This window comes from Dama dama, chromosome 16 (genome assembly GCF_033118175.1).
Source record: "Dama dama isolate Ldn47 chromosome 16, ASM3311817v1, whole genome shotgun sequence".
In the NCBI taxonomy this organism is placed as follows: Eukaryota; Metazoa; Chordata; class Mammalia; order Artiodactyla; family Cervidae; genus Dama; species Dama dama.
In genome coordinates, this window is record NC_083696.1 from 1,075,627 (window position 1) to 1,103,445 (window position 27,819).

The 27,819-nt window shown below is 49.1% G+C and overlaps 1 protein-coding gene across 1 annotated transcript in view; it reads right to left on the reverse strand.

Moving 5' to 3' along the window:
• MYT1L (myelin transcription factor 1 like) overlaps nucleotides 1-27,819 on the reverse strand; it is a 387,004-nt gene that overhangs the window by 153,826 nt on the left and 205,359 nt on the right. Inside the window, exon 3 of the mRNA XM_061163968.1 lies at nucleotides 9,809-9,953. The gene's annotated coding sequence lies outside the window, so the exon portion shown is untranslated. The remainder of the gene's footprint in view (nucleotides 1-9,808; nucleotides 9,954-27,819) is intronic.

Sequence of the window (27,819 nt, forward strand, 5' to 3'; positions counted from 1 at the left end):
CAGGGAGAAGCCGTGAGCAAGGAAACTGATACAGAAGAAAACCGTTTTTTCCCTTACCTTCTGCATGCAAGATTTATGCAAGAAACTCCCATTAGCACTAATGAGACTTATGCATGTAAATCTCCCATGAAACGACAGGGGATTAGCCCCATCCATCACCGTGCAGACGTGGCTTCCAGGGAGGCTTCTAGCAGACAGACCGCCTCCCCTTAAAGTGCTGAGGCAGCAGACCTCGGCGAGGCCTGGGGAGGAGGGGTCCCCACGGAGCCACACAGCGCGGGATTGGGGGTGGAGGGGCTGATCTGCATGAGTGGGCAGGATTCAGAGATCGCAGGCAGAGCCCCCTCCTGCTTGTGACACAGCATGAGCAAAATGAGACTGACAACCCGCCTTGCACAGACGGGTTCTCTGCCCATCATAGGTCCACACTTTCTCTCAGGAGGACAGACGACGCATTCCCAGCAGCCAACTGTCCCCAGCGTCCTGCCTGGCTCTGCACAGGCCGGGACGAGACCTGTTGCCTCTTCCCAGGCATCAGCTGGCGGAGAGTGCGCCTCCGCCAGGCTCCTGGGTGGGAGGGCTGTCTGGTCCCCGGGACGCCTCTCCTCTACCCCGAGTGTCCCTCTGCCCACTCCTTTCCCACGGACCCGCTGCATGTCCTCTCTGCAGGCCTCGCCGGACGTCTGTTCTGCGCTGGGAGTGTCAGTTCCGCCCAGCCACGCCCCCTGCGGGCTCTCCACAAACGCTTGGTGGATATAAACACGGACGGTGAATTTCAAGGCGGGCAGGATCCCCAGGCCACAATGTGGAGAAGAAACTCACCCCCCGCCCAGCCCAGGAGCCTTGCCTGTCCTCCCTCCTCCTCCAACACCGACGAGGGTCTGTGTGGAAACATGCCTTCAAAGCGCACACCCAGCAACACTCGTGGGCTTTGCGCCCTGTGAGTTTTCATTTCACAACACGTGCTGGGCCACGGTTCATACAGGCTCTTGCTTTCAAAATTAATTCTTAGCATTTCATTGCATGAACACAGGAAATTCATTGAAGCAATCTTTATGGACAAACAATCGTGTACAAAATCCTGCTCTTGCAAACAAGTCTACAACGTGTAATGAAAAATAGTCCAGTCTTCTAAAACGCTAACTAGGTGACAAACGCCATTAGATTCATCCAGTCCTGCCCACCCTGCCCCAAGGTAAATGCGGTGCAATCATGCCTGACGTCCAGAGGGAGACGGATACTCCAGAGACTGTAGCTTGTCCAAGGTCAAGCTTGGACGTGGACCCCACGGGCACTGCCCCGTTGCAGCGTCACACACACACACACAGCTCCTGAGCGTGACTGTGCGCCAAGTCCACAGATGTGGAAGTGCTAACATGAAGGCAAGATCCTTGCTAAGTTCACGGATGTTGCTCCTGTCTCTGACCCATGCTCCTCAGCACTGCTGGAGCGTGGCTGGTGGGTGCGATGCCGTGAACCTGTGACTGTCACGTGGGTGATACTCATGAAGCTGAACACCTTTTCCAACAGAAAAGCCACTTGCATCTTCTCTGAAATATCTTCCCATATCCTTCCCAGGTGTAGTTAATAATTGCCAAATTTAATGTGCTACTAAGTCACCGTCTGCCTGTCACTGCTCAGTTCTAATGGGCTTGTTCCTTGTTTGTTTGTTTATTAATGCAACCTTAAAATAAGGCATGCACTACAATTTCCATCTTTTGAAAGTGATTTTGATTAGGGAAGATTTACTCATTTAACTTCTATATTATCTGTGTTTAAATTTAACACCACTTTCAAGACTGGAATGCGTTCTTCACTATGTTTCGGCAAGTGTCTGTTAATTCCCATGCATGAATTTTACATTGGATTTATTTTTTTTTTTTTTTCTGTTTTTTTTATTATTATTTTTTTTTTCCCAGTGGGTTTTGTCATACATTGATATGAATCAGCCATGGATTTACATGTAAATTGTGCATGAAAGCCACCCATGAGATAAGGGCTAAAATGATTTTTATTCTGGTCAAATGAGAACATGTCCACCAGGGGAAAGAAAATGATACAAGAGAGGATAGCTGTATTTCCTCCCCCAAAGAAAAAATATGTAAACCTCCAGTGGCCATTCTAGAACCTTCTCTGGGATGTGGCTACTTGAAAATCCCCTTCTACGTGTGAGAAGGAAGCTGAACATCACTCAGCGTTCCTCCTTCAGCACACACCACACAAGGCCTAGGCCACTGCGTCAAGTTACGAGTTTCCATTGTCTGGCAGGAAATTTTAAAGCTCAGCATACTACTTCTTTATGAAAACATAAATTCCACTAACTCCATATAGAAGGGACTGTTGACATTAGCAGACTCAGAGGTTTAATGATACAACCTCTTCCCTTGAAGATGTTGCCAGTTATTTAAGCAGACTGTGTCTCTCCAAACATACAAAGGATGGTAGAGCTTTATAAATAAAATGGTGAACAAACGTTCAGACCCAAGGAGAGGGTGTGAACTGTTATTAGGAAGGAAATATGAAGATTAAAACAAAGTCTGCATTTAGCTTCGACCAGCCCCTGAAGGGCTGAGGGGCGCCCCCAGCACCCTGGGGTGTGGCAGACATGGACTCGGAGTGTGCGGAGGGCACAGCCACGCAGTACATGCTGTACCCGCTCTGGGGGTGCTTTGGCTTTTGGGGTGTTTTGGGAAATTTATAACATACAGTTTGATGTTCAAGACTCCTGGGGCCGGGAGCCCCCGGGTCCCTTTCACCCGCTTCCCCTGTAGACAGTTCCGAGTGGCCCTCTGAGGTTGGGCCAGCCCGCCCAGCATGAGGGCACCATCAGCAAAGCCATGGGCTCCCTGGGTACCTCTGGCTTCTGAGGTTTCCCGGGTTCAGCTCCAGGGAAACGGGAGGCAGGGCATACCGACTCTGCAACTTGCGTGTGGAAGAGCATGCTGCCCTGAAGCGCTCACGGGCCTGTGGGGGGTCAGGCGCCCCCGGTCACAGTCAGGAGGCGCGTGAGGTCACGGCTGCAGGTTGCAGGCCGACCTCGCTCCCGGCAGCGGGACCGCCGTGGAGCCTGGATGCGCTCCCTGGGTGACCCCGGGCCTGCAGGGGGACTCGGGGGGCCCCCATTGCCCCCACCTGTGTGGCCTCGCCTGCTCCCCACCCCAGCTCCAAGCAAACGCCCACGGCCTAAGGCAGCTCCTCTCTGCTGGGAGGAGAGGACTGTCAGATCAGACGCTCCGTCACAATCCGGGGTGGGGGAGCGATTAGTCACTTCTCCCCTGCTTTCTAAGACGGCGGTGGCCCCGGACACCGAGTCAAGTCACAGGAGAGCAGATTTCCACCATTGCCCAAATTCCAGAAAAAAACAAAGCCCTTTTATTTCTTTTTCACTATCTGTAGTACCTTATAACATCACATTTAATAAAGATTGTTATAATGGCAGATAAAAAAGTCATAAAGATGATTTAAGCAATACTGATGAACCACTTATGAAAATGGTCGAAAGCATTATGTGGTGAGCTAGGGATGATCCTGACCAAACACAACGGGAAATTATTGGACTGTTTTCTGGAAAGGGTTTACAAAAGCGGTGAACTCTAAGTCATATTAACAGCATAGCCTGTTAGGCAAAACTGTATGATTTAGTGGCAACCCAGCAGTTTTACAGATTCTTGGTGTGCAAGCTTGTATACACACAATACATGCACACACAGGTCATATCTGTTGTGAGTATATGTGGAGTACACACAAGGGTAGTCATGTGTGATGTTTGCACAGGGCTTCGGGGACACGGTGGGAAGGCTAGTCCCCGCTCTTAGGTCAGAAGCCTAATCACCCACCTAAGCTTGAATCCCGCCTGTGCCATTTATTGTGCAATGTTGGACACTTTATTTCTCTATACGTTCGTTTGCTCTGATAGAAATTATGGATAAGAATCTGGATGGAAGAGGAACGCAGGTGTTTTGAGGACTGAACGGATGTGGTGAGAGGTACTCTGAGAGCAGAGCTTGGTACTTCTGTCCAGTCACTCATTCATGTTTGACTCTGCAGCCCCACGGACTGCAGGACACTAGGCTTCCTTGTCCTTCAGTATCTTCCCAGTTTGCTCACACTCACGTCCATCGAGTCGGTGATGCCATGCAACCATCTCATCCTCTGTCGTCCCGTTCTCCTCCCGCTTTCGATCTTTCCCAGCATCAGGGTCTCTTCCAATGAGTCAGTTCACCTTAGGTGGACAAAGTAGTGGAGCTTCTGTTTCAGCATCTGTCCTTCCAACAAGACTGATTTTCTTTAGGATGGACTGGTTGGATCTCCTTGCAGTCCAAGGGACTCTCAAGAGTCTTCTCCAACACCACAGTTCAAAAGCTTCAATTCTTTGGCGCTCAGCTTTCTTTATGGTACAACTCTCACATCCATACATGACCACTGGAAAAACCATAGTTTTGACTATATGGACCTTTAAAGTTGGCAAAATGTTTCTGCTTTTTAATATGCTGTCTAGGTTTTTCACAGCTTTTCTTCCACGGAGCAAGTGTCTTTTAATTCCATGGCTGCAGTCACCATCCACAGTGATTTTGGAGCCCAAGAAAATAAAGTCTGTCACTGTTTCCATTGTCTCCCCATCTATTTGCCATGAAGTGATGGGACCGGATGCCATGATCTTAGTTTTATGAATGTTGAGTTTTAAGTCAGCTTTTTCACTCTCCTGTTTCACCTTCATCAAGAGGCTCTTTAGTTTCTTTTCAATTTCTGCACTTGGCTGATGTCATTGGGTGGAGTTTGGTACTAGCGGAGACTTAAGGCCACCTTCCCAGGTGGCTCAGTGGTAAAGAATACTGCCAATGCAGGAGATGCGGTTTCCATTCCTGGGCCTGGAAGATCCGCTGGAGGAGGAAATGGCAGCCCTCCCTGTATTCTTGCTTGGAAAATCCCATGGACAGAGAAGCCTGGTGGGCCACAGTCCATGGGTTTGCAAAGAGTTGGACACGGCTGGGCACGCACATGCAGTGAACCCTTAGCACTTATCACCAGCATTTGCCGTCTACAGGGCTGTCACGGGCTCCAGTGCACTCGATCGAGCCCTTTATCCCTATTTCACAGAAAAAGAAAGTAAGACTTTGAAGGGATTTGCCCAGAGGAATACAAATGTTAATCGGCAGGGCTAGGATGAAACTAATAGTATTTGTCAGCTGTTTTAAAGAAATCCGCATCAAAGGGTCAGAGAGCAGAGATATATGAAGCCAGAGCTATTTCAGCAGATTCCTCCTTCTGGATGAACGGCGCACTTTTCTTTAAAGTAGGCACCATTCGGAACACAATTCATGGAGCTTGTTTTTGGGAAGTAGATGTTGATTTCATTTTGAGTGACATCTTTAGCGTGGACATTAGCTGGGAGTAAGATCTCCTCCTTGGGCCCTGGCTCAGAGGAAACTTGGTTTCCTGGAGCACCAGCTGTGGGCAGCCACAGGTGCCCAGCTCATGACTGTGGAGGCTAACTGGGACACACGGACGGAAAATGCCCTAAATCTAAACCTGCGGCACTTTCACTTCTCCCCTAACAGCTAGCCCCAGGCTCCTTCTTGACTGGGGATGCTTGGGGAATCTGGGGCTGCGGACAGGATGTAAGTCCATGGGCCACCGGGGGGTCACTGCCAGTTGAGCAATGGTGATGGGACCATGGGCTGTTACCCTGCGCCCTTCTAACTCTGAGCTGTAACCTAAAGAGGAGAACCAATGAAAGAACACTCCTGGGAATCCATAGCTCAAACAACTGAAAGGCAGCAGATGATAAGAATGTGCTGGTTCGGCACATTCAGCAGGTGATGGCCGAATGTGATCACGCTGGGCGTTGGAGGTGGAAAGGGTGGTGGGCAGAGTGAGAGCAACTAGCCATCAGCTTCTGGGATGAAGAGCCCTGGGTCGGACCATTCTGGAGGTTCCCTCCAAAAGGACCAGGGGATGGAGCCATCCCACATTCTCTCCCGTGGACTGCAGAAGTCACATCTGTTTCACCAACACCAAACACAAGCCAGGAGGAATCGAATCCTTTGTCCAAACAAGCAGCTGAATCTTCCGCGTGACTGGCATCCGTTCCTGTGCCTTGACTTCATGTCTGGTTTTGTGTTTTTCTCCTGCATAGAAGGTCACTCCAATTCATCCATCTAATGACTTAACCTTGCAAGACCCAATTCTGGGGTCACATCCTCTGCAAAGACATCTTTCCCATCTGTAATCAGAGTGAAGATCTTTTTTTCATCCTCCTAAATCATCCTCCCCAGGTCTCTGGTTGCCCCTGAGAAGTGACTGAGCTCCTCACATGGGCTGGAGCAGAGATGACCAGGCTCTGCCCTGCCCCAAAGGAAGGAGTTTCAGGCCTGTTTACCGTGGTCCTTACCATGGGGACCCTCTGGGGACTGTGACCATGCCTCATTCATCTTATATCTCCTGAGCCTAGAAGGGTTCTTGGCACAAAATAAATACTCAACATTGTTGAAAAAATGGGGAACTTATGAAAACAGTGATTCATACATAATTATCCCTTGGCACCTGAGACAGAAAGGGTAGTTATGAAAAAAACCCTTTCCTTTGCATCCTTGTTCGTCATGTCTACTCTACTGCTAACTTCTGAAATACTTTCAGTGGGCTTGGAAATAGACTTGGATTAGTGATTGAAATGGGAAGGCTCCTTGGAATTAGTGATTTGTGTAAAATGTAGATCTCTAAACAAAATTCCTTTCTATCCCATCACTGGCCACCCACATCTGGAGTCTGTATGGTCTTGGCTACTTATTAACTGCATCTTCTGAGCAGAATCACTTACACTCTCTAATCTCGCCTTTACTGAGTTCTGAAGTGGGAAGAATAATCACCCAGACTTGCAGAATTTGGGAGGACTTTAGCGCTTGCCCGGTGCTGAGGTATAGGGTTGGGCTCAATCACTGGTAGGTTTTGTTGTGTCAAAAATGATACAGGATGGTCATTAATCACACAGTCAAATGCACTGCACCTCCACACTGTTAGCATCACCATGGTCCTGAGTGGTGCCCCATCATACCGAAGTTTTGTACCTTCTAGACTCTAATTATGAATAAACAGCCTCTGAATGCCAGAAAGCTTACCCTGATGGAAGAGACCAGGTGGAATATTCCATGACATTGGTGGTTTTCTACTAAGGAACTACTGATTTCAAAATTCCGAGTTTTAAGAAATTTAACAGAAACTGTCTCTTCATTCTCAGTGCAGATTTGTGTAAAACTTTATATTCCTCATTCCTATATAATTGCTTATTGTTTCCAGGCCAGGATGAGAAAAAAGAAAAGAAAATCTTAATTTTTTTTAAGCTGAAAAAACATGTATTTACAGTAATGTTGCATGTTCAAATTGGATAGGAAAATTCACTACCATAAAGTATGAAATCCTCTATTTCTGTCTGATTAAGAAACTTGGCCATGCAATTTATAGTTTCAAAACAATCCCCATCAAAAGTCCAATGTCACTGCTTTGCAGAAGTAGAAAGATCCGTCCTACAATTCATGTGGACTCTCCAGGAACCCCCAAATAGCCAACACAATCTTGAAAAAGAAGAAAAAATTTGGAAGCTTCATATTTCCTGATTTCAAAACTTACTACAAACTTACAGTAACCAAGATAGTGTTGGTACAGGCATAAAGACACATACAGAACAATGGAATAGAACAGACAGCCTATAAATAAACCCATCATATGTGGTCAAAGGATTCTCGATAAGGGTGTCAAGACCACTCAAGGGGAAAAGGGCAGTCTTTTCAACAAATGGTCGTGGGAAAACTGGATATTTACATGCAGAAGAATGACATTGGACCCTTACCTTACCCCATATACAAAAAGTCACTCCATATGGGTCAAAACTCAGAACCAAACATAGGAGCTAAAACTATACAGCTCTGGGAAGAAATTATATAGGAAAATCTTCATGATGTTAGACTAGGCAATGATTTCTTGGCTACGAGACCAAAAAACACAGAACAAAAGAAAGATAAATTGGACTATGTTAAAATTAAAAACTTTTGGATATCAAAGGACACCACCAACCAAATGCCAAGGCAAAATACAGAATGGGAAAAAATATTTGCAAACCATTTATCTAATAAGGGCTTAATATCCAGAATATATAAATAACTCTTATAACTCAATGATAACTACCAAGCTTTCTGATTAAAACAAGAATCTTCAATAGACATTTACCCACAGAAGATACACAAGTGGCCAATGAATACATAAAAAGACCCTCAACCTTACGATCATTAGGAAAAGGTAAGTCAAATTCACAGTAAGATACTACTTCACATCCATTTACATGGCTATGATTAAAAACGAAACAACAGAAAACAAGGTGTTGGTGAGTATGTGGAGAAATTGGAACCCGTGTGCATGGATGGTGGGAATGTAAAATGCGGCAGCCGTGATCAAAAGTAGTATGGGAGTTCCTTAAAAAATTAACATCGGATCAAACAACTTCACATCTGGGTATATCCATGAGCAGAACTGAAAGCAGAGATTCAAACAAATATTTGTACACCTATTCACAGCATCATTATCCTTAGTAACCAAAAGGTGGAAGGAACTCAAATGTCCATTTACAGAGAGTGGATAAACCTAATGTGGTCTCTGCCTACCACAGAATCTTATTCAGTCTTAAAGAATAAGTGGATTCTGACACCGGCTACAATGTCATGCTGTTAAAATAACCAGTCACTAGCAAGCTACAGTCCATGGGGTCGCAAAGAGTCGGACACGACTTAGTGACTAAGCCACTACCAAAGGACCCACACGGGATCATTCCGCTCATACGAGGTCCCTAGAGCAGGCAAACTCAGAGAGACAGGAAGGGGATGGTGGTTTCCAGAAGCCAGGAGGAGGTGGAGGTGAGTGCTTAACGGGGACAGAGTTTAAATCTGGGGAGATGAACAGGTTCTGGAGATGGGTGGTGAGGGTGGTGCTCAGCTCCGTAGATGTCCACGATGCTGAACTGAACACTTAGAGATGGTTCAGGTGGTCAATTTTACATTCTATGTATTTCACCACAATTTTAAAAAAACCCTTAAGGAAGAACATTGGCCATAGCTGGGCGGTTCCAAGGACCTCTCATGGGCCACGGCAGCACCAAGGGAGGCTGATCAACAGTAACAGAAGCGACCTGTGATGACCCCGGACAGAGCACACAGGCCCTCACTGAAGACATGTCTAATTTCCTTACAGACAGAGTCCCTGAGTAGACTAGCAGCGGGAAGAGAGACCTAATTTTAAAGCAATTCTGTACAAAGGAACTTCTAGGTGGCACTGGTGGAAAGAGTCCACCCACCGACGCAGGAGACCCAGAGGACATGCTTTGATCCCGGGGCCGGGAAGATCCCCTGGCGGAGGGCATGGCAACCCACTCCAGTACCCTTGCCTGGAGAAGCCCACGGGCAGAGGAGCCCGCCAGGTCGTAGTCCATGGGGTCATACAGAGTTAGACACGACTGAAGCGACTCAGCAGGCATGCTGATCAGAGAAGCCCCGGTACCACTGACAAAGGCGAGCAGGCCTGTTAATCTGGCTGTGAGATTATTTTCTAGGTAATTGTTGTAATTGGATAAAAAACCATTTGAGTCTCTGTTTAGTAACAGTGATAAATTCTGACGCTCTCCTGAGTTGATGAAGGTTGAGGGACGTTCTACGCTTGATCAGATACAGAATCCCCCATCACAAACCTGTCTTTGTGCTTTTCCAAGTTATGTGCTAAGGTAACACACACGTCTGCACGTGGAGCCTGGCAGGACGTGGATCCTTACCTTTACGTGGTCCTTGGATCGCCATGCGTCTGTGGACCACCTGGACGCTTCCCCGACGGGATGTTGCGGATAATTCCAGAGACACAGACTCTTGACTGGATTCTCGATAACTACATTTTTTCCTCCTCCACGAGGTGCAGTTGGTCTACAGAAGAAGCAGAGGGCAGAGGAGTGAGGTCGATTTCCATAGTGCAGGAAGGGTCCTACTTGGGGGTCTCATCACCAGGGAGGTTCGCCTTGAGGAGGAGATGTGACAACCAGCTGCTGCAGACACAGCGGACGCTCCAGGGGGCCCGGGACGGTGTCACGGTGGATTCATTCTCCATAATTGATGCCTCAGAGGAAAATCTCTTTAGAAAACTAAATTACTGTTTGTGATGTCAAGATTACACAAAACTGCAACCGTGCTCTCCTGAAACCAAGTGTAAGAGCTATTTCTGATTGGGTCTGAACATCATGAAGGTGGTATGAAATATTTAGAAGCGAGCCAGGAATGCAGAGTAATGTATCTGTGTGTCAACACGGAGCTTCTGCTGTCATAGGTTGTCAGATGTGTTTTTTTTTTTATCTTCTTCATTCAAAAGACAGTAAATAAGCTATAGTCCTTCCCACAGAAAAGGCTTTACAAGGACATGCTATTTGCTAATGAAAAAGGAAAGCAAAGTACAATCTCTTAAGTATTCATTTAAAATTTTTATTTGTTGCAACTATAAAGCAACAACCAAATGTAGTGTTTAAAATGGCCTTTGTGCATAATCTTCTATGATGAATATTTGCATAGTGGGCACAGTTATTTTGAAGATGTTCTGAGATGTTACTAAATTGGTTACCAGTGGTTTGAATGGGATTCGAGGCAGTGGTTCTTATGAAAATGCATCTTAATTCTCATCATATGAAGAACATCAAAGTAGACAAATTTAAATAAATCTTATAAATCAGCCAACACAAAGCAAAACAATTATGTGATTGAAAAATAAGTGAAAAGGATGATATATTAATGATCAAAGCCACTTCATCTGATACATTGCCAACACTTTGCTCAAAAATCACATTTCAGTGAATAATTTACACATTTCACTTTCCTGGTAATCCCAGGAAGTCACCTCTATGGCTCTAAGCATTTCCTAAAGGGCTGAGGCAGCATCACATGGTTCCCCTTCTTTTCAGGGAATCTGTGGTTCCTACCCTGCAAGGACGAAGTTTACCCTGAGGGGCAGTCAGGAAAACGATAGGCTTTCCATGAATGCGTATGAGATCCTAATCTGTGGACGTCTCATTTGGTGCATGCTCTGTTCTCCACTCCCACATTCACAAATAAATCAGCGAGTTGAAAAAATATTCTCCTTCCCATGTAGACACCAGCCTGCTCTGAGCCTTTCTCAGACCCACTCCTCCAAATAGCACCAAGTCTGTTCTTCCATCCTTGTAAAGGACTTCCCTGGTTCCCTCAAGCTCACGGGGAGCTGGGGTTCCCCACCAACATGAGACACCCTGTCCCCTTTCGGAAGACAGACAGAAGTCAGGGTGGCTGTCAGCTGGAGACACCGTGTCTCCCCTAGAGGGGTCTTCACCCCCTAGTCTTTATGGATGTAGATTAAAAACTCATTGACAGATGGATTACAGGCTAAATGCCCTTGAAGTATATTTGATGCTTCTGACTAAATGCATATCTATTTTGATTTAAGATGACTGAGATGTAAAACAGAAATTTCTTCTTTATTAAGCAGAAGTTAAAAAAACAGAAAGAAGGTTCCTGAGCCAGTTCTTGAAACAAAATGGGTCTCATTGTGTAAGAAACGACGGATCATCTATACGACGGAGCCCCTCAGTGACATGTGCTCATAAGACACCCCCTTCCAGGTACTCAGGTGCGGGACGGAGGACCGTGCCCCCGTGGTCCCGCCTGCTTCCGTCCCTGCGGCCTCTGCTGCTTGCGGTGATTTGAGCTGGACTTCCCAGGATGGGCTCCCGAAGTGTTCAGTGAGCAGCTTAGTTGCCAAACACAAATGGCACCAGCAACATTAGCAGTTGGGGCGCCTTTGGACGCTCAGTCACGCTCCGTCTCTGCTCCTCTCCTCCACCATCACGCAGACGAGGCTCTCGGGCTTTCGTTACGGCATTTGTCATTGTATGAAATAACCCCCCTCGTTTCACTTTGTTTTAAACTGCCTGCCTTGAGATAATCGTAGATAATCCACGTGCAGCTGAAAGAAGTGACGCAGAGAGCTGAACCACCAATCACACCTGTGCCCAGCGTGCCGTGCGTTGACCCGTCCCGGGCAGCTAGGGTGGCGGGTGGTGGTGGGGAAGGGGGCCATGTGGGTGGGGGGTCACCCATGCAGGGCTTCAGTCTGGGCCGTGGGATTCCCTTCCCAGGAACTCAAATCATTGTCTCATCTTAAAACAGAACATAGTGAAGAAGTGATCTGAAGTAGAAACTCAGTTTTAACCACTGCGTTATAAATGGCTGCATTAGAAAATTCATTTTAACTTTACCTTTATTAATATTCATGACCTAAGACAGATTTTTATTTTCTCTGTTTAAGAGGACTAAGTATTGTTTAGTTTTCAGATAAGTCATGTAGTGAATAAAGAGCATTGTTTGTCCCCAATTCAAGGATGATTGATAACTTCGTTTTTGGTTTTTAGACTGACTGTATATTAAGAGATAGGTTGAAATTTAGTAATGCGTCTTGTCATGAAGAATAGACACACATGACTCTTTCTTTGAAATATTTGCATTTTGGACTGAAGAAAACCAAATTTCTGTCTCTTCCTTCTCTTCCTCCCTCCTTTCTTTTGCTATTTTTTAAAATGTGTTTCCTGATGATGAGGTAGAAGACGGTATTCCAGGCTGGAATCTAGAAGCACTTCTCCATATATAACAAATCATAAACAGGGTCACCTTTAGTCTCATTATGTGTATAAAGTGGTTAAAAAGATACCTTGATATAATTTCACTCTCTCTAATTTTTTCTTCTAACCTTTTCAAAAGACCATCAGAGAAATTATGACCAGCAGTCTGAGGAATCTGACCCTGTGAAAGTACCGTGAAGAGCGGGGTGGGCCATTTTGAGGCAAATTTGCTCCTTGCTAATTTGTAAATTAGTGCTCCTTCTGCCTCGGGCTTTTGCTAATGGCTCATGGTGACTCCCCGCTCATGTGCATTACAGAAACACCAGCAGTGCTGCCAGGCCCACGAGCCACGCGGCTGAGAGGTGCCCCTGAGCTTCTGGGGACCTCCGGGGACCGCCAGAACCCCCAGCAACTCAGGGCCCATTTGGAGCCCCGAAGAATGGTTCTGCTGGGAACCAAGAATGTCTTTACTTGACTAGTGTTAAATACAGATGTTGGAACAGCTGTGTTCAGCGCCTTTGTTAACAGGGACGCCTAAGAGAGCCTTGAAAGCCCTTGGGAATTCGTCAGCTATTGTGGGATTGTGCCGTTATCAGGAGGTGAGTGATTGTCAGTCTCCAATGGGGCAGGGGGTATGGAGGGGTGCAGGGAGGAGGGGGGAGGACGGTGGCGGGGAGGAGGCTGGCCGCGCTCTCCTCCTGGGGGACAGGCTGCAGCCTCTTCCCGGTCATCCCCTCGTCCAGCTCAGCTGAGACCCAGGTTCCGTGAAGCGCTCCCCTGGTCCCAGGACCCGAGAGCCTTCAGCCTCCGCTCGGACCACCTGTGGTCCATAGGCTGCGACGACCAGCGTCACCATGGACAGCAAGCAGGAAGCACAGATTTACAAAAGGTAACGGGGGGAGGGATAAGTCAGGAGCCTGGGATTATTAATAACATATTCACACTACTGTACATAAATAGTCAACAATAGATGGTCAACAAGGACCTACTGTATGGGTCAGGGGACTCTACTCAATACTTTGTAATATCCTTATGGGAAAAGAACCTGAAAAAGAGTGGATGCATGTACATATAGACTGAATCACTTTTTCGTACACCTGAAACTAACACAACATTGTAAATCAACTATTATTGTTGTTCAGTCGCTCAGTCGTGTCTGACTCTTCAGACCCAAGGACTACAGCACGCCAGGCCTCCCTGTCCATCACCAACTCCTGGAGCTTGCTCAAACTCATGTCCACTGAATCGGTGATGCCATCCAACCATCTCATCTGCTGTCGTCCCCTTCTCCTCCTGCCTTCAATCTTTCCCAGCATCAGGGTCTTTTCCAAAGAGTCAGTTCTTCACGTCAGGTGACCAAAGTATTGGAGTTTCAGCTTCAGCATCAATGAATAGTCAGGACTGATTCCCTTTAGGATGGCCTGGTTGGATCTCCTTGCAGGCCAAGGGACTCTCAAGACTCTCCTTTCCTCCAGTTCGCTTTTGTCTCTTTTCCATTCTGTCTGTTGGCTTGTTCTGGTTTCCTTCATATTAGAGGATGTTCTCAGGCATCTGGGGACCCTTGGCGGTTGCTGGCATTTACCTGGGCAGCTTCGGCATGTCTCCTGGATGGATGCCCCGCTCATGCTTACGTGGGTAAGGCATCTGGATCTCCGGCTTCTGTTTCAGGTGTGTGGTCCGTGTGTGGTGAGTGAGAACTGGACTCTGTGTCCAGCCGGCGTGAACTTCGAGTCCAGCCTTCCTCTGCTTGCCTATGCGCTCTTGGTGAGTTACTAAATTTGTTCTCTGCATCAGTTTCCTCATTTGTAAAGGGGTCACCACAGAAGAGCTTATAAAGACTTAATAAAACTTTCAAAAAGTGTCACGTTACTGGCTTGTGTCTGTTACACAGTGAGAGCTACAGAAGGGTGTTTTGAACCAGTCAGTTGATAAACAAACACCTCTCACCCGAGGAACCTGCCCAGGAACAGATTACGGGGATCTCGAGGGGCTGAACACTCAGCTCTGCCCTTCCTCTGGGTCCGGCTTTCTGTACAGCGTCCAGCCTCAGCCCCCGAAGAGCCCTCTGCTCTGTTCCACCAGAGAGAAAACCTGGAGTCCTCTGCTGGGGTCTACACAGCTTTTAACCTTTCAACCTACTCACCGGTTAACAGTGCAGCTTCATCTCACCTCCCGTGGGGCCTGAATCTGCTGGTCCTGGAGGTGTGAGCGTCCTGGGGAGGGTCTGAGCCCACCCACCTCCCTGCACCTCATTCCTCACCCGGCCCTGCCCTCTAGCCTCAGACGGGTCGCCATTGGCTCCCCTCTGTTCTGCGTCTTTTTTTAAATACACCCCACTCTTCTGTCACTTTAGTGGGACTTGAGGCGATAGCAGAAGCCAACGTTCTTGAATCTGCCATCTTTAACTGAACACGCAAAGTCTAACATCTGTTCATCTCTTTACAGGAAAGCTACATTCTGAGAGGAGCACAGAGACAACACAGAAGGTTTTTTTTTTCCAATCCTTTCCTCCTAGAAAATAGTCATCTAGAATCCCATCTTTATTTTGAGTTGACTCTAACTAGATTCGTGTATTGAGTACAAGCGTTTATGTCTGTTCAGTTCTGTTCAGTTGCTCAGTTGTGTCCGACTCTTTGCAACCCCACGGACCGTAGCACACCAGGCCTCCCTGTCCATCACCAACTCCCGGAGTCCACCCAAACCCATGTCCATTGAGTCGGTGATGCCATCCAACATCTCATCCTCTGTTGTCCCCTGCTCCTTCCGCCTTCAATCTTTCCCAGCTTCAGGGTCTTTTCCAATGAGTCAGCTCTTCGAATCAGGTGGCCAAAGTATTGGAGTTTCAGCTTCAGCATCAGTCCTTCCAATGAACACCCAGGACTGATCTCCTTTAGGATGGACTGATTGGATCTCCTTGCAGTCCAAGGGACTCTCAAGAGTCTTCTCCAACACCACAGTTCAAAACCATCAATTCTTCAGTGCTCAGCTTTCTTTATAGTCCAATTCTCACATCCACACATGACCACTGGAAAAACCATAGCCTTAACTAGATGGACCTTTGTTGACAAAATAATGTCTCTGCTTTTGAGACCAAAGAGTAAAATTTTCTCATTTTGTCTCAATTATCTGTTTCCCAGATGATTAGCCCACAGTGATTTCCACTTGATTGTGTCTCTTTTTCATCACACACCAGCTTTTTCCAGTCCCCTCTCTCTTCCCTTCTAACGTCCTCTTTCCACACCTTCCAGGCCCACGTTTGCCAGCTTTCCACATCCGTTCTGCCTTTTGGTGTCAAGGCCTTTCTCTCCACAAGCCTCCCCGTCGGGAGTGACGGGAGGCTCCCTCTGATGGGATCATGGTTCACTTACACTTGTGTCTCTAGAATGTGGGCAGAAACCAGGCGCTGCATAGAGAACAGCTGGTGTGTGAGCGCGAGCCCCACGGCCTCCCGCGGCCCCCAGGCTCCCGGGTCCCCGTTCTTTTCCGGGTCTCGCACGGCAGCACCCAGCACGCTCTGTCTTCACCTGCTACAGTGTGGTCACTTGTCGGGTTCCTGAGCCCAGACTCAGATCCGCAGTTCTGCGTTCCCTCCATCGCGTCCCCAAGAAAGACACCGGGAGGTCTTTTTTCTTTTTCCCTATTTCCACAATAATTACCTGAGCCAAGAATCTAGATGGAGCAGCTGTCCCGAGGATGCTGGAGCGTATCCCTCCATTGCGCTCCTCCCCCTGAGGATGCTGGTCATGTCCTCCCCGCTGCTGCCCTGAATGCCCCACCTTAGAAGGGGTTCAGAAGTAACTCCAGGTGTCCCCACGTCCTCCACGTCGGGGTTCACGTAAAGCACCAGCTTCCCTGATGACTCACAGCCTTGGCCTTGCTGACGGACTTTCTGGTTTCAGGCGGGCTTGCCGCCCTTGCGTCCAGCTGCCCTCTGGAGCACTGCCCTGCCCCTCCCGGGAGCACAGATGGAGCTGCACATCCCGCGGGAAGCGATGGAGCCCTCCCAGGTCTGCATCTCGGGGAGCCCATGGGGGAGACAGAGCTTGTGGAAAGGCTGGGGTTGGACAGAGTCAGGATAAGAAGCATGGCATGCTACCAGCGCCACGGCCCGAACACAAGGGGACCCTGGACACAGCGGGACTGGGGACACATCGCAACCCCGGACACAGTGGGACCGGGGACACACCGGGACTGCGGACACACAGTGATTCCGGATACACCGCAACCCCAGACACACCGCGACCTCAGACACACCATGACCCCGGACACATCGCAACGCCGGACACACTGCGACCTCGGAGACACCGGGACCTCAGATACACAATGATCCTGGAGACACCGCGACCCCAGACACAGCAGGACCTCAGACACACCGAGACCTTGGACACACCGGGACCCCAGACACATCACAACGCCGGACACAGTGGGACCGGGGACAAACCGGGACTGCGGACACACAGTGATTCCGGATACACCGCAACCCCAGACACACCACAACTCCAGACACACTGGGACCCTGGACACATCGCAACCCCGGACACAGTGGGACCGGGGACACACCGGGACTGCGGACACACAGTGATTCCGGATATACCGCAACCCTAGACACACCGTGACTTCAGACACACCACAACCGCGGACACACCGGGACCTCAGACACAGTGGGACCCTGGACATACCAGGACCCTGGACACAGTGGGACCCCGGACATACTGGGACCCCGGACAGGCGACCGTGTCCCTCAGGGTCCAGTTTCCTGGCCACCTGGGGCTCTGGTGATGGTTAGGGGGAGCCCACGGCATGATCACAGCAGGGCTTCTGCCTCAGGTGGGACTGATGACCCAAGTACATGGATTCTGAACAGGAAGTTGGGACAGAGGAACTGCACAGGCTTGTGGAATAACTTTAATGACTTTTCCCCAAAATGTGAATTGAGGGGCTTGGGGAAGAGAGCAGGTTTTAATTTCAGCAGCGGTCCTGGGAAACAGCGTCTGTTTCATAGGTGACTCGTGTTCACCTCCCAGGGCACGGTCTCCTCCATGGGGATCGGAGGGTTTTGGGCAAAGACCAACGTGTTTCCAGTTTAGGAGGGAAATTGAGGGGAGCGGGGTGGGTGGAGCTCTGTGGGGCAGTCCAATCAGGGCCGAGCTGGAATGTGCCCAATTCCTCCACCCAGACCTCTCGGAGTCCCTCAGCTTCCTCCGCCGGGCTTTGATGCCCCTGCACACAGGGCTCATCCCTCGGGAGAAGCGGTGGTGGGGGCCTGCGGGTGGCGGGTCTGTGCATCCTCCTGGGGTGAAGGGAAAGCAAAGGCGTGAACCCGCAGAGGGGCGCCGCTGGCCGCCAGGGCAGACCCTTCACCCAGGCCCTCTCCCGGACCCTTCACGCTTAGAGACGGAGTGCACCGCCAGCTTTTTGCCCAGGTTTGGTGATTTGCAAACGGGTCTCAGTCACTCCCCCCACCAGTTGCATTTAGTTTACGTTTTAGAACTCAAGTCCCTCAGATGTATTTGTTACTGTAGTAATACTGTTCCCCCTATCTACTCCAATTGAGGTTTATTTCATTTTGGGGCAAACCTTCCATATATGTATTTACTGCATAATCGTAGCTACAGTTGTGCCAATTTCTGCTCAAAGATTTGTAGTTGGGACTACCTATGTGCAAACTCAGCTTTAACTTTTTAAGGTAAAGCACACAAGTGCTTTAATAATAAGAATATTACTATTATAAAAAGCACAGGGGGGATGCTGAAGAGATCATTGATGTCACACCTGTGGGGTGATTAAATATGTCTAGGTGGACCCGAACATATCAGGAGGTTGACTTTTCAACACTTTTCCAACCCGATAATCTCTGAAAGCTTGAATGATAGATGTAACCTCAGTTTTTGATAACCTTAAAGCTTTTGAGGTAAAGCTATTGACAAGGCAATGGAACACTGAAAATGTCTGAGCGGGTCCAGGGGAACAAGACACAGCTGTTTCTTTATAGAAAATAGGTACATTTCAGAGAAGCTTCTTGAAAAGTAAACTTTTTCAGTTGAATAATTTTCCCCATTTTCTTTCACTATAAAATGTCAGATAGTTTTAGATTGAAATATTTGACTGTTGTTTATATTAATCAAAATTATAAAATTGATAGATTTCTAAAAACTCGTCAAATTATAGAAAGCTACAAGATTCAAATAAAAGCTTAACAAGAACCACTTATGATCCTAAAATTCAGAGTTACACGTGTACAAAGCCACAAATATATTCAAAGTTAAAATGTAGAGCTTAAATGTAAACCTTAACAGTGGTTATCACTCCCACCTTGCTGAGTGAGTATTTTTAGGTAAACATTTTTTATTTATTTTTGTGTATACATTTTTTAAATTAAAAAAATTCATACACTCTTTAAAGACTGGTTTCCAATTACAGTTATAAACCATTGGCTGTATTTCTCAAGCTGTCCATCTCTGAGCGGGGTTCACGCAGGGGTTTGACCCCCCATCCCCCAGCTGTGAGCCCCGCCCCCCTCCCCCCATCGGTCACCGCCGGTTTGTTCTGTCTCTGTGCTAAGCCCCTTCAGTCGTGTCCGACTCTTTGTGACCCCGTGGGCTGTAGCCTGCCAGGCTCCTCTGTCCACGGGATTCTCCAGGCAAGAATACTGGGGTGGGTTGCCACGCCCTCCTCCAGGGGACCTTCCCGACCCAGGGATCCGACCGCACCTCTTGTGTTTGCTGCACTGGGAGGCGGATCCTTCACCACTAGCGCCAGGATCTGTGAGTCTGCTGCTTTCTGCTGTGTTCACTAGTTTGCTGTATTTCTAGATCCCACGTCCAGGTGAGGTCACACAGCATCCGTCTGTCTCTGACGTCTCACGTCCCCTCGCCTGCATCGGTCCTTCCATGAGGCAGCCCTTCCTAAAGCAGCTGCCAACGGGTGGGGTTTGACTGTCTGCCTGAGACTGTCTTCACATTTTAACCTTCATCCAGGTGGCCTGGGTTTTAACCACCTTCCACCAGCTTGAATTTACCAACCTCTGTGACCTTGTGAGTCTCTCTGCACTTGTCCATAAAGGAAGAGAAAGGTCCCCCTAGGCTTAGCAGTGGGCACCTCGTCTCCCCTGTCATTCTGGAGAAGCCTGTCTCTGCTGCGTTCTGTGCCAACCTCTCCCTGTGTTTATTTACCTAATTGGATCAGCTGACACTGCTTCCTAATGAACTTATAAAAATGCTGCTTCTTCTAGACCTTAATAATTTGCTGAGGTTTGTTAACTTTTATCTTTTACACACACACAATCTAGAACCCTAGTTGGAAGTTACAACAGAAAGAAGACATTAGGAAGCCGAAGAACAGCAAGAGAACTCATCTTCTTACGTCCTGGGGGAACGCGGTATTCTTGGCAAACTCTTTGTTTTCCTGCCTTCTTGCCTCCTGTCATTTTCCAGGCCAGCTCTCTCCTATAAATTCATCTACTTTCCCTTAAATTCACCAGGTTAAACTCTATTAACTCAGTGAGGCCCAGCTCAATTGTCACTTTCTCCCAAAAACCTCCTTTCAACTCCCCCAAATAGTTTTTAAAGTCTATAGTTTTTAAAGAACCGAAACACCTTTAAAGTTTTTCATGTAACAGCAAAACTATACCTTGTACTGGGGTTGGAGCCCCAGCCTCCTCATCTCACTGAGCTGGGCTCTCGCGGTCAGACGGGAGCTGGTATAGAGTCACAGCGATGACGAAGACAGCGGGGAGCTCAGAGTGCTGCTCTGTCCCACCTATGCTCTCAGCGGCTCGTATTGACTCACAGGAGCCTCATGAGCCCTGGGCGGGACGGGGGATCCCGTCTACAGGCGGACCCCGGGGAAGTCTCTGCCATAAACATAAATGGCGCTGTCCGTACGGTGCTCACCGCGAAGTTAGATAACGCCTGGCTCTCGTTTTTACCCCAGTGCTGAACTGGAAAGGCCACTGAGTCTAAAGCAAGACCAGTTCCAGGAGGCGCTGCAGGGACGGCACCCAGAAACGACGACGGCTGGGCGGGGGCGTTCAGAAGGGGCCTGCGTGGGTGGCCCCGTCTGCGGTGAGAGCGGCCCCCGGTGTGGGAGCACAGGGGGAGAAGGGGCCGCCCGGCCGGCCTGCTCCCGCTTTCTCCGCCCCGCGCTCGGAACCGGGGCGGGGTGCGGCGGCTGCGCACGCTCCGTGTCATTTACGGGAACATCACTCAGGGCAGCGTTCAGGTCAGCGTGCGAGGACAGGAGGCGGCCCATACGTTTAGCAAAAGAAGTGCAGCCCCTCTGCAGGGAAGACAGAACGCTGTACCGGGACACGTCAAAAGAGGTCTGAGTCAGCAGAGGACAAACCGCTGTGATGAGGTCAGTCTGAGGTTTCCTCAGACTCACGGATCGCACACTTGCAACCAAAATACCAAACGGGTGGTTCAAGAAGCTTGATATTTTTATACGGAACAGCCGTGGGTCAGGGGTGTCTTGTGAAGCAGAATGTCAGAGAGGGGCAGGTTGCTGACCAGACATCAGTTCTGAAGCTGTAGCAATCAAGCCAGGGGATAATGCTGTGTGTTGGCAAATTAGTCTATGAAACAGGATAGAGCTGGTAAACAGGTCAGTACCTGTTACATGGGAGGACTTCAGGATGGATAAGCCTTGTCAAAAGAGAAAAAAGAGACGCTCTCCAACAAAAGGAATAAAAAAAAAAATGATCATCTGATGGCAAAAAATAGAGTTGGATTCTTACATCGTCTACAAAGTAAACTCAAAGTGGATTGAGGAGTTAAATATTAAAAACAAAACCTCAAAACTCATCTTAAAAACGTAGATTAATATATTCTTAGATCTTGGAAAAGTAAGAAAAAAAGTAAGACAACAAAAGCACTGACAATAAAAGAAAAGATGGATGAATTTGACAGTATTAAATTAAAAACTTCTTATAAAAGACACCTTAAAGAAAGTAGAAAGTCAAATTACAAACTCGGGGAAGACATATTCTTGATTTGCATAAAGAATATATAAAGACCTAGAAATAAATAAGAAAAGCATACTCAGTACAATGAGAGACTGGGAAGAAAGCATTAATAAGCATTTTGACAAAGAGGAAACACATCCATGTATGGAGAGATTGTTAACAATTATTTATCAAAGATATGCAAAAATGAGATCCTATTCTCCCAGCTCTTGACAGAGACTCTTGAAAAGTCTGATGATGCCAAGTGTTGGGGAGATGAAGGCCAGTGTCTTCATAGAGGCTTAATTTCCTATCAAGAGATTAGCATCAGAATGCTTGCACTTGAAAGGATCTGAGAAGCACTGGGTCCAGTGACCTCACCTGTGAGCCCTGATGGCCCCTTGGTGTGGAGGGGTGAGGGGGCTCCCGTGAGGTGCCTAAGGCTGACCAAAGGAGCCCGCTCCAGCCTCACAGCAAGAGCTTCCTGTGTCATCAACAGGAAGGACGGTCCTGTGGCCAGAACGTTCGAAAGCTCCTGTCCAAAAGCGCCCTCCCTGCACGGACAAGCAAACACACCCGGACGGAGCAGAGTCACGAGCGGGCAGAGCAGCCATGGGGACTGGCACCGCCCGGCCGAACTCCCGCCGCTGCCCAGGCCGTCCACTGCCTGCCTCCTGGGAAGGGTCCAGGGAGGGAGTGGACGGCATCCCTGGGCATTTGCACGTCCCTGAGGTTCTGAAGTCTGAGCTTTGTGTCCTCAACAAATATAAACGGAATGCACTACTTGCTCTGCACGTAAACAGGGTGCTGGTGGTTCGGTCGCCAAGTCCTGTCCGACTCTGCGACCCCATGGACTGTAGCCCATCAGGCTCCTCGGTCCACAGGATTTCCCACCAAGAGTACTGGAGTGAGCTGCCATTTCCTTCTCCAGGGGATCTTCCCAACCCAGGGATCGAACCCAGGTCTCCTGCACTGCAGGAAGATTCTTTCCCGACTGAGCCAACAGGGAAGCCTCACATAACCATATTTCTGAACAATTTACCTCACAGTGAATCTCTGAAGGATAATAGCGTTTTCCTGTTGTGCCACAAGACCACAAGAGATAATCTCAGGATAAAGACTATATTCTCATCTTCAAAATTAGTTAAAAGGAACCCACGCTTCGAGGTCAAACCGGGATGCCAGCAAGTCAAGGACTTGAGAGAACGGCGATTCGGAGTTGACGAGACTGTCTCTGGGTTTGGCAAGCTGTCAAGTAGAGACACTCCCGAGCGGAGCGCAGGGACTCAGAGACGCTGCGGGCTCCACCCTTCCTGACACGGGGCGACCCAAGAGCAGGCGGTTCTGTCGTCTGGGCGGCCAGACACAGAGGCTCCTGGATTTCTGGAAGGACGATCCTCACGGGGCATAGGCGGTAGGGGGAGAGAGTGGGGGGGAGACAGCCATGGAACACTGGACAAAGAACTGCGTCCTTCGAGGAAAATGGCCCGGCCAGAGGATGCTTCTCTCAGACGAGGTTTAGGCGGAGATTCCACATCAGCTCTCTGGCCTCCATATTCTGTAAAAGTGAATACGGTCCCTGCCCCCACCCCCACACCGTCTAGTCTACCCGCCTTCTGCCTGTGGGAAACTTTAGTCGAAGAATAAACTTAATCAGGGAAAGGAGAAATGTGGAAACAAAGTAGACCAAATAATGATAATGTAGTCATTAAGCATAGTCAAGGACTTTTAGTTCTTTCTCAAGGGCTGTAGGTGACATTCTGAGCCACATCCCGTGAGCTCTTAGACACGGAAACCCCAGGTAGAGAAGTGAAGTACTGGATGAGCAGACTGTACCCAGGACTTGAGCTGCCACAATTCTGAGAACTGACGGCAAAGAAATGGGAACAAGTGCACCCGGAACTGAACATTGCCTGTACCTCAAACAATGAAGATGATGCTAGTCAGGCCACTGATGACCAGTTTTGAAGATGGCTGTTGGAGATGACGGTGCTGTTTCTGCATGTAACCTTCCCCAACTCTGTCTATAAAGACTGTCATCCCCCGTCTGTCCGAGGGCCCGGGGTGCGGGATTGGCCTTTGGACAGACGTCTGCCACCCTCCCCACCACCAGTTGCCAGCATCTGGGAAAAAGCCAAGTTTCCTTTCCACTTGCCTGGCCTGTTTACTGGCTTTTGAGTGGCAAGCAGCTGGACCTACCACCTCTCCTGTTGGTAACAAAAGGGTGTTTAATAAAGTTGCTTATAAATTCAGGGCTCTAAGTATTTTGCCTTCCAAACAAAATGCAGTTTGTAAAAATAGGGGGAAAAAAAACAACCTTCAATAAATAACCTTTTTAAAAAAGGTCACTGGGGGATAAGATCTCCAGGGCACCATGGAATGAATCGTCTTAAATGAACAGAGGAGATTCCCGCCCCACACACACCCCAGCATATTCTGAGGTGCTTCTGGGGGCCCCTCCAGGCTCATGGTCTGGCAGGGACCAGGCATATGTCAGCCGCTGTGGTAAATGGAGTAAATGGTTTTTAGGAAACAGCTTTGACTTTGATGCTTGCTCTGAAAGCACTTGTTTTGTGTTTTTTTCCTAGTTTCACTTTCATGGGGGAAGAAGATATTCCTACAGTGGTGCCAAACTGGCCCACCTCACATCTTGAGAGATTATGGTTGGTTTTTTGTGGTCCAACACTAAAATTATTTACTGTTTTAGAGATAAACACCTGTGTCCTTTTTGCCTTTTTGCATGAGTGTGTGAGACAGAAAGGAAGATGGAGACAGGGTGCGAGACACAGACAGACCGACACGGTCACAGGGACACCGAGGGGCGGAGACGCGGAGAACAGGGGAGGGACAGTCGCCCCCGCGGCGGCCAGGGGGGAGGCCTCCCTCTGAACTGAAGACCCGTCTTGCCCGTGCCTGCTGCCCCTCTCCACCGTCTCTCAGAAGCAGGGAACGCTATCCGAGTAAGAGGGGCAGATTCCTCACTCTCCTCCTTCCCGTCCAAGGCACTGTCCGTCTCCTCACTTCCTCCGCAGCCTGTCCACCCGTCCGTCCATCCGCGCCCACCACGTCTCCATCCACTTTGCGCGGTTTGCCCGCCCTGCCCCTTGGCGGAGGGACTGCGCTGGGAGGGCGCGGCCGGATTGCACACGCCCCGGCCGGATGGCACACGCCCCGGCCACATCGCACACGCCCCGGCTGCATCGCACACGCCCCGGCTGCATCGCACACGCCCCGGCCGGCTGCTCCGCTAGCTCCGAGCTCGACGGGGCGGGCTGTCCGCAGCGTGAGAGGGCGTGGACGCGGCCCTGGGGAACGCAGGCTGGGTACGGAGCCAGTCTGCTCTTCGCGGGCTCTCCTTTTTGGGAGCTGAGGTAGGCTCAACTCATTTTGCCCTGGAGAGTAAGAGACGGAACTGTGAATCGTGGTTGTGCTGAACTCATCTTCACGCCCGCTGTATCACTGTGCCGGGATGAACAAACCCAGAAGTCCTCTCTCAAATCTCAGCTATTCGTATAGAAAAGCAGCAGTTACAGTAGTCCATTAGCTCGGAAGTAAGAAATCCTTAATAATCGATAACATTAATGTGGATTTTAAAGAAAAGACAAAAGCTAATGAATGGAATGAGCACGGGTTATATTGGTTTCATCTGCATGATTATTTATTTGTCCTTGAAAAAGTCGTTTAACACCTATTTGAATATGTACGTGCGGTAAATGTCTATAAGTATACTTTATCTGCTTTCCCAATGAATTATTTTGAAGATCAACATGGGACAAAACTGGGAAAAAATACTTTAGAAACTATGAAATGATACTAACACAATGTAGGAAGGATTAATACTAGGAGTGATGTTAATAATAATACCAGTGGGAAAAGCAGATATGGGCTCAAGTTTGAAAGGAGGGAAGAGTGGTGCTTTAGAGTGAAATGCACAGATAAATCCGATCCTCCGGTGGCCTTCCAATTTATGCTGTGGAAATAAAAATGTTAATATGTAGTAAAACCTCACAAATCCTGGCTAATTGGGGGAAAGCCAATTTGAATTTCTGAAAGGTTTTAAAAGAAGTGTAGTTCTATTTCTTTAAAATGCATATGGTCAAAAAAAAAAAAATGCATATGGTCACAGGAGCCAGCAGTTAGTAAAAGTGCTGTGAGGTCTCCACTCATAATGAGGTTAGGATAATGTTTAATCATCACTGACTCATTGCTTCAGTCAAGCATCTACCCAGTGCTGTGTGCTGAGTTACAGGCAGGCCTGGGCATAAACACAGAAAGAGGACTGGCCTGTCCTCAGCGAGTTCTCTGTCCACCGGGGGATGCTGACTAGCGAAAGGGTCGTTACCAACAGTGTCACAAAAGCTGCTGTGACCCAGGGACCACAGGCAGTTGCGGCCTCACCCTGGAAGGGCACATTTCTCAGTTCGGGGGTGGGTGGGGGGGGCGGGGGAAGACTTCCCTTATTAACACCTACCGGGTAAGCTGGGACAAGCTGGAAAAGAGGGTGGAGGAGGTGATGGAACTTTGTTCTAATGCAAGTCAGACGGACCATGAAAGATTTGTTAGTACGGAATCCTAGATCAGAGAATTCGCATCGTCTGAAGTTCACTCTGGTGGAAATGTGAAGAACTGATGAGGGACATGAGTCTGGAGGAAGGCAGGCTAGCTCAGAGGTGTGGCAACAACGTTGGGGTTGGGTCCAGGCCGGGACCTTGCATGGGGCTCGGGTGGGGAGCAGGGACAGTCACAGGGAGCAGGAGGAAGGTGATCTCCGTTTGGTTTGGTTTGGCTAAGTCTGGGACTTCCGGGTGGAGGCGTGCATTAGTTGGGAGATGTGCATTAGTACAGCCTCGCAAGCGCAGATTTCAGCATCGGGGCTCCCGCCGCGTCATTGGATGCTGCCCTCCTCAGCCCACTTCGCATCAGCTCCCCTGGAAGATTCTCGCAGTTTCCCAAGGGGCACATCCTGTGAAATGCACGTGTGGCGGCTCCTGGGACAGCCCTGGGCGGCCCCTCCTCTCTGCCCTCCGCCTTGAAGGCTCCTCTCTCGGGCGGCCGCCTTGGCCGACCTGCTCAGCAGCACCGCTCTCAGGGTCTCTGCGCGGACAGTTCTCAAGTGTGCCCGGAGCACGTGAGTGGATTTCACGCTTGTGCCCAAATATCTGAAATTACCCGCCTAGGGGGTGTCTCCCAGGTCCCCAGACTCGCCACGCACCAGCCGAGCTAATCAGGACCCTGCTGGGTCCCCCTGATGGGTCCCCCGAGGGTCCTCCTCCTGCAGAGGACTCCCCTCACCCAACCAAAGGCATCAGAGACCGGCTCTCTCCTCCTTCTGGCTCTTGCTATAACTGACACCTCCCCAGACCACCCCCTCTTCTGCGGTCCCCTCACTCCTGCCTGAGTCCAGGGCCCGACCCCCTCAACAGGGGAGCAGAGACCCCAATGCTGCTCTCTGCCCTTGTGTGTCTCCCTCCCCACGCGCTCCTCCACGAAGCATCTCAGTGACCACCCACTTCCCCCACTTTTAAACTCCCTCTCTGGCTCCCTTGACCACAAACACCACGCAGCCCTGCTCCGCCGTCACCCCGGCCCCTCTGCCCACGCCTGAGAGCCCCTTCGCCCAGGCCCGAGAGCCCCTTCTCAGCCTCTCCCTCCAGCCTCCATGGCCCGGACCACACGGCTTAGTGATTCTCACCCACACCCGCCACGTGGTTACGCATCCTTCTTCCTAACCTCTCCTCCAGCCTGAGCAGAGCGGTCACTCTGTTTCCAGGAAAGCCTCCCTTCACGCTCTCCCGGTCCCCTCGGGTGGAGGCAGGGCTGGCCCCCTCTCCTGCAGCTCTGACCCCCTGACCTGCCATCCCCACAACCTCCACCCAAATCACTCCTCTCGCCAACGAGGGTCTAGGTCTGGACACCATGGTAGCTTCACACGCTCCAAGCAAGGCCCAGGCTTAATGAAAAGAAATTACTCAGTGAATATTGATGAAACTATACTATTTAAAAAACTTCCAAGCAATAGAAATAGAATAAACCAATTTTATAACCATTTAACTTATCTTGTGGGTGATTGGAAAACTATAAACCGTGATAGAAACTCTCCTACTTCTGTAACCTGGGTCAGTTAACAATCCTTGCTCTTAAGCAAATTTTTTTTTTAAAAAAACATGCCAACTGTTTTATTTTTAGGTTCACATAAAAGTTACATTCTTTCCTT